This window comes from Melanotaenia boesemani, chromosome 17 (genome assembly GCF_017639745.1).
Source record: "Melanotaenia boesemani isolate fMelBoe1 chromosome 17, fMelBoe1.pri, whole genome shotgun sequence".
In the NCBI taxonomy this organism is placed as follows: Eukaryota; Metazoa; Chordata; class Actinopteri; order Atheriniformes; family Melanotaeniidae; genus Melanotaenia; species Melanotaenia boesemani.
In genome coordinates, this window is record NC_055698.1 from 25,563,914 (window position 1) to 25,570,847 (window position 6,934).

Sequence of the window (6,934 nt, forward strand, 5' to 3'; positions counted from 1 at the left end):
AGGAAAAAAGCGGCTGAATATCTCATCATCCAACTGCCATGCAGGAGATCAAAGTTCAATTCCGACAGGGGTGAATCCCTTTGGAGAAAAGCTGCTAAATGACAGTAATGATGCTGGTAATTTAGTCATTTGTTCTAATTTATAAAATAAATATGAACGGATACATCTGAGATTGATAGCAGTTTATTTAGTGTTAAATAATATTTCTTTATAGTTGCTGGGTGCTCCAGCTGGGTGGGCGGTGCAGAGGGACACAATCAGCGCTATTAACCAGGTCGACAAAGAGTTGCAGGAAATAAAGATCGTATTCACAGAAATTGGGACAAAAAAAAAACATTTTGTAAGACTAACTAAATAAAAGGAAATCTAACTTTTGTTGAGACATTGTTACTTAGAGGTCTGATATGCTAGAGAACTTGACATTTATTCTTCTTGATATTTAGCACATTTCAGAGCATTTTCAATCAATTACTGGAATTTCTCATTTCACAATAAACTCACTGGACAGGTTGGAATGAAACTGCTGCACCGCTGCTCAGAAAGGAAGGTCTGGAGACATGAGACTTCCTTTCTGATAGATATTCTTATATCATCTATCAAAAAATAAAAATGATTATAATATTTAGAAAAATATACAGTAAATAAAGAAACATTAATATTTCAGCACTTCATTTTTCTTAAATGCCTGGTTCTTTATGTTTGAATGAATGAATAAATCATCTTTGGAATGTACATTTGCTTTTTTTTTCTCCTAAGAACAAAGCAAAAAATGTGAAGTTCATAATTTATAGGTTATTTATGCTGTTATTGTACTGGTATGGCTAACAGGAAATCAGATTGCCCTGAAGATAGAACCCTACAATGAGTTTGACTCCCCTGATGTATATCTGTATGTCAGGCAGGTGTTTGACACCTCTTACAGCGTGCAATGAAAAAAACATTAATGCTATGTTTTATGGTTACAGGAGGACACCCAGGTTGATGTCTCGCTCTGGAGGGAGGCTGCTCTGCTGGAGGTTGACTATGGGAAGGAAGTTTCCTTGAGCTCCTGGTCTTAAGCAAAAGCAGCTATGGACTGCGGCTGCAGTCTACAGCCAACACAATGCTGCTGGTAATTTCTATAATTTCCCTTAAATATGCATTTTTTAAAATAAATGAGAAACGACAGGCAGTCTCACACACAAACAGAGACACACAGACAGACACACAGAGTGAAAGAGACACCCAGACAGAGACACAGATAGAGAGAAAGATACACAGACAAAGAGACAGACAGACAGACAGAGACACACATACAGAGAGACACACAGACAAAGACACACATACAGAGAGACACACATACAGAGAGACATTACATTTTACATTAAGGTGGAAAAAATGTATTTTGTGTTTCACAGACAACAAGCGTGAAACAGGAGGCCACAGTCTTCAAGGTCATCGGAATAATGGAGACAGGGCAAAATGGTCTTCTAGAAATCGCCACCAGCGACAATGAGAAGTTTTTCATTGAGGAGTCGCTTTGGGCGCCCCTGGAAGACCTTATGTTTAAAGCGGACCTGTATGTTAATGCCATCATTGAGGGGGCGAAGGTCACAAGAATTCAGCCAGTGGAGAAACCATAAGAAATGTGCAGCGTTTGCCCTTAATTTAACTTAATTTAATTTCTGAATGTTTTGCATATTACAGTATTTGTTCATTTGTTATTAAGCCAGCACATTTCATATTCCACATACAGTACCAGTCAGACGGTTGGACACACTTTTTATTACATTTAATGGAAAGGTGTGTCCAGCCGTCTGACTGGTACTGTACTTGTAACAAATAGACACACAGAGTTGATGTTGATAGCGGGGATCCTGAGCTCCCCCTTTTGCATCATCTTACACCATGTTGTGGACACAGACACAGAGAGAGAGAGACCCAGAGAAAGACACACGAGAGAGGGAGAGATGGAGCCAGAGAGAGGGAGAGATGGCGCCAGAGAGAGGGAGAGACAGAGTGAGAGAGAGGGTGAGACACAGAGACACAGACGGAGCGAAAGAGAGAGAGAGGTGGAGAGAGAAAGAGCGAGAGAGAGCAAGAGAGAGAGGGAGAGACGGAACGAGAGGGAGAGGGAGGAAGGAACAGACAGACACAGAGACACACACATAAAAATATTTCAACCAGTTCTGCTTAAGAAACTATTGTTTACAGTGTTTGTTTAAAAGAATTAATAAAAATGTCATTTTGAGACCAGTTTGAAGTGTATGATGGCAAAGGGAGGGTGCACAGTACACTGTTAACCCAAATTTTGTTTCTAATTAAACTTCTGAGTGATCATTACTTCAACTTTTATGTTTTTTTAAAAACTGCTATCATTACTAAACAGTATTACTTGAATGTACTAGTTATCTGAGGGATTCATTTCATGAATCAGGTTAAGGAGAGTTTACTCAGAATGTTTAGTTTTTTAAGAAGGGGGGGGGGGGCGAGGGGGGGCTAAATAATTCAAAGACGTCCTCGGTCACATCACAAGGCCTGCGCAACGGTCGACACTGACTTGGCAGAAGAGCTCACAAGCAGCTGCAGCAGACGGGCTTCAGGCACTCTGACCAGGAAACAGCTTTGTTAAACGCCTTTGACGGTTAGTATGTAAAAGTAGTCTTGTCATCTCCTTTAGGAACTTTTAACAACCATATACGCTGACATATGTTGGTGACGCGGTTTTTCCGGTTACATAATGCACTGTGAACTGTGCAGGTGTTAATGTTTATGCTAGCTAATGTCAATTTAAAATAGCGTCAGTTGAATGTTAAAGTTAGCTTAGCGAGAACGGTCTGAGGAAAGCTTAAGTACCTACAAGTTTGCGCGTCTGTAACATGTATTTCTGCCATTACTTGTGGTATGTAAGCGGTTCAACCACTGGCGCAGATGAGTTTAGCAGGCGCTGCCTGTAATGTTCGTACAATATTTTGAACTCCGCAAGCTGCGCGCCACGCGTTGAACCATTGGACCGCTCCTTGCCCACTCTTTTTCCCCGTTTTTCACTCTCTCGCGCATGCAGGCTTGTTTACATAAAGGTTTTACTGTATATAACTAAGATGTAGCTTCGGTTTTCATTTCCATTATGTTTTTACAACGATATTGTTGAGTTATTGACCTTAAACTTTCGTTGTTTTCTATTTTTATAGATCCTTCTGTTGTGAGGATGCTGTGGAAGTGTAAGTATTGTGATTTCATGTGTGAGAAAAGGGGTTACCTTTTGAAACATTATCGGTTAAAACATGGAAACTATGGTAGAACTGTCCCATTTCCCTGCTTATATCAAGAATGTGTGTGCACATTCAACTCCATTAATGCACTCAAGGTCCACTTAGCGAAGATTCACCAGAAAACCCAGGGTGCCCCTCCAAGAGAGACTTCACAAGTGACATTTCAATGTCAGTCATGTGATTTTTCTGCACCCTGCACAAAAGCAGTCTTCCTCACTCACCTGCGCAGTACACATTTGAGGGTAAATCACAGAGTCCAGTGTCCATTTAATGGCTGTAACTTTCATACCAGTGTGTATTCTACATTTAATGCACACAGAAGTAAGGAGCACAGAACACACAATTGGAGGATGTTCAGACCAGAAATTATCTCTGATAATGTAACTAATGAAATGTGGCAGCCTGCAAAGACTTGATTGATGAAATGCAGAAGAAAACACCGAATGCATCTCTTGTGAAACAGAAGATGGATCAGACGTTCGCTCTGAGAAGAAAAGAGGTTGTGGATTCGGAACCTGCCATAAGCATGATGGTGAAACGCTGGCCTGCCCTCTTTACTGAAGATCAGGTGTGCTCATTTTTCACTAAAGATCAGGTATGTTATGAAAGTGAAGAAAACGACTGCCTCTTTTGCTCTCTGTATGTTTCAGGTCTTCATGGAGTTCAGCAGGATTGTGAGCAAGAACCTCAAGCATGAATTCTATAAGAGCATCGACCGGCACAGTCCTCGGCTCCTTGAGTTATTTTGATCCAAGAGAGGGAATGTTGGACAGTTGTTGACACAGATTTCACAACAGACAAATGTAGGTCCATACACATTATGTGCTTGCCATTGTTCTTTACAGGTTTTGCAAATTATCTAAGAGCCAGTCTATTGGTTGTGTTATCCAGTTTTTAGAGATCATTTTTGATTATTTTAGCTATCTAACTTGTTATTTTGTTTAATTCCCAAAAGACAACAGACCCAACTGCGATCCGGACACATGTGCTCAGAGGGCTTACAATCATCCTGGGGGACAACCCCACAAACTTCTTCAAAGCAGGCTTTGTAAGTAAGCACTTGCTTTCTTTTAATTTTTACCATGCCACTCTTGACAGTATATTGAATAAAGTTTTTGTGTTTCTTCCAAATGAGAATATAATGATTGTACTCGTATATTTTTTTATTAAGGAGTCTGATGATGAGTCATTCCGTGACCTTGACATCGGGATACTACTCGTTGAGCGTGAAGATGCTGTGGCCACATCTTCCCATCATCTCAGTCCAGCCTCGTTGAAAATCATCATTGAGGGAGAAGTTGTGATGAGAGACATTGAAGATCTGCCAAAAGCAATGTGCATTCTGTTTGGACTCACATATGCACTCCATCTTAACTACCCTAAGACAATGAAGCTAACATTTCTGTTCATCCAGCAGGTATTGCTCTCATTAGGCCACAGTGACCTAAAACCAAAGCTACAGACTTTGAAAAATCAGCTCACACTGTAAAGAGATGTCAGCTCTCTTGGAATAAGCTTTAACTGTTTTTTTGTTTTTGTTTTGCTACTGGTAAAAACACTTTGACTATCGGGTAAACCTTTTTTATTTACTGGAAAACATGCATGTTTAAAATGCAGACATACACAAGCAACAGACTCATTCAACACCTACTCACAACACAGTCCCATACATAAAAAAACACTGACACTTTAACAATATACACATTTAAATACTGAATGATGGGCGTAGTATGAAAATTTAAATTGAGAGGAGTTGTGGCAAACATATAACATTGTTTCAGTTATTGTTGCATCATTAGTCTATGAAGATGGAGTTGGATATTGTTCTGATATCTCTGTTGGTTCATGTGCTGGCTTCCCTTCATTTAGGCAAATCAAGCATTCTGTTTGTAATCTTTTGTACATTTGAGCAGATGCTTCTTGACCTTTTTTGTTATGGATTTACCACTATAATTTCCAGTCAAATGCATGTTTTTTCTGGTGAATATGTTATGCATTCAACACCCCCACACGAAACCAACACAGACAACACCAACAAACAGCATAGACACAGACAACACCCACACAAATTCAGCAACCACACATTTTTTCAATAATTTGAAATGACCTTCTTAAGATTAATTATTATAGGTTGGATGTGTTAATGTTCACCTACTGATAAGTTTATAAGAAAATGTATTGTTTTCTGCATTTTCCACCAAAATAAAATGCTTTGGAGCATTTAACGCTGTTTATTTTTTTCCATCCAATTGAAGCAACTTTTTCAGCAATATTTTATTTATTTTTTGTCAAAGAAAAGGTAGTTTAATTAGAGGTAAATATTGTAGTTGTGATGCAAAATTAAAAGCAATAACAAGTAATTTAATTATGTTAAATAATTTTGAGTACACTCTAACAAATATAAATACTAAACTTAAGATTCTGTGTTAATACTATTTAACATATTTAGCTTAAGCTTTGTAAAAAGTTAGGATGTCATATTATCAGTACTCAGCATATTTAGTTTCAGCTTGTGTAAAAAGTTGGGATTCCATGTTAAAAATACTCAACATATTTAGTTTAAGCTTTGTAGAAATTAATGTTTCCGTGTTAATAGTAGTCAACATATTTAGTTTTAGCCTGTGTAAAAACTAAAGTGGTATAGGGCAACGGGTTTCCACGCGATTTGCGAGTAATGTCAGCTAATTTGGGTTAAGAGTGTACACATTTGACTAAGCACCACACTTCTGATTGATTGCTTTCCATCCATTCATTTTCTAGTCAGTTTATCACAATGCTGGGGGTTGGAGCCAATTACCAGCATTTCCCAGGTGAGAGGCAGGGTGCACCCCGGACAGCTTAGCAGTCCATTACAGGGCAAACACAGTAAGACAAACAACCACTACCATTGAGTCCTATGATCAATCAGCTTAACATGTATATATTTGGACTGCTAAAAGAAGCCGGAGTACCAAAACTTAGAACATTTGACAATTCCTGAAATTTCCCACTTCACCTTGAACACACCAGACTGGTTGGAATGAAACCGCTCTGCCACTGCTCACAAAGAATGTCTGGACACAAAAGAACCTACAGGAGAGGAGGACAGAGGAATAGTCTGCAAAAACTGAGGAACACAGATTTCCAGGACCATCTCTTTGTCCTCTATTGTCTTGTGAAATGATGAGGACAACAAGACCACAGGAGAAGAGAACTGAGACCACTGCTCGTTTTTATTTTACAATATTTAAAAAAAGATAAAGGAAAGAAATTACCTGCAATCCTACCGTACACTGGTGTCCTGCTCTGATAATGTCTGGATCATTGTCCTCTAGCCCTGCTCGCCTCTTCAGGGCTGCAGAAAGAGACCTCCTGACCAGATAAATCAGTCAGTACAGTGTCTGACGTACATATACTCATATATGAAAACTTCACCTTACTATTGGTTGATGGTAATGTGTCGAGTATTAAAATCCTCCTACGGGGGACAGAGAGACAGTCCTGGATAAGTTAAGAAAGAACAAGAGCAGGAGACATGCAAGGAGGACAGACATACAGACAGAAAAGTGGGGAACAGTTTTCCAGGACTGTCTGTCTGTCCTCCTCTGCTATTTGTACTTTTAAAACTTCAGCTGTTGACTTCAGCTCCATAAATACTTCTTTAACAAGGCATAGATCATACTGTAGGTGTGTCTAGGGGTCTT

At 39.2% G+C, this 6,934-nt stretch overlaps 1 protein-coding gene and 1 long non-coding RNA gene across 2 annotated transcripts in view; both read left to right on the forward strand.

The window, feature by feature from the left end:
- Window positions 1-6,934, forward strand: part of LOC121656682 (C-type lectin domain family 4 member F-like) — a 781,688-nt gene that overhangs the window by 213,028 nt on the left and 561,726 nt on the right. The window lies entirely within an intron of this gene.
- Window positions 3,964-4,719, forward strand: LOC121656733. Its single transcript, XR_006013453.1, has 3 exons — window positions 3,964-4,054; window positions 4,207-4,299; window positions 4,423-4,719. It is a non-coding gene; the product is annotated as an uncharacterized LOC121656733 (long non-coding RNA).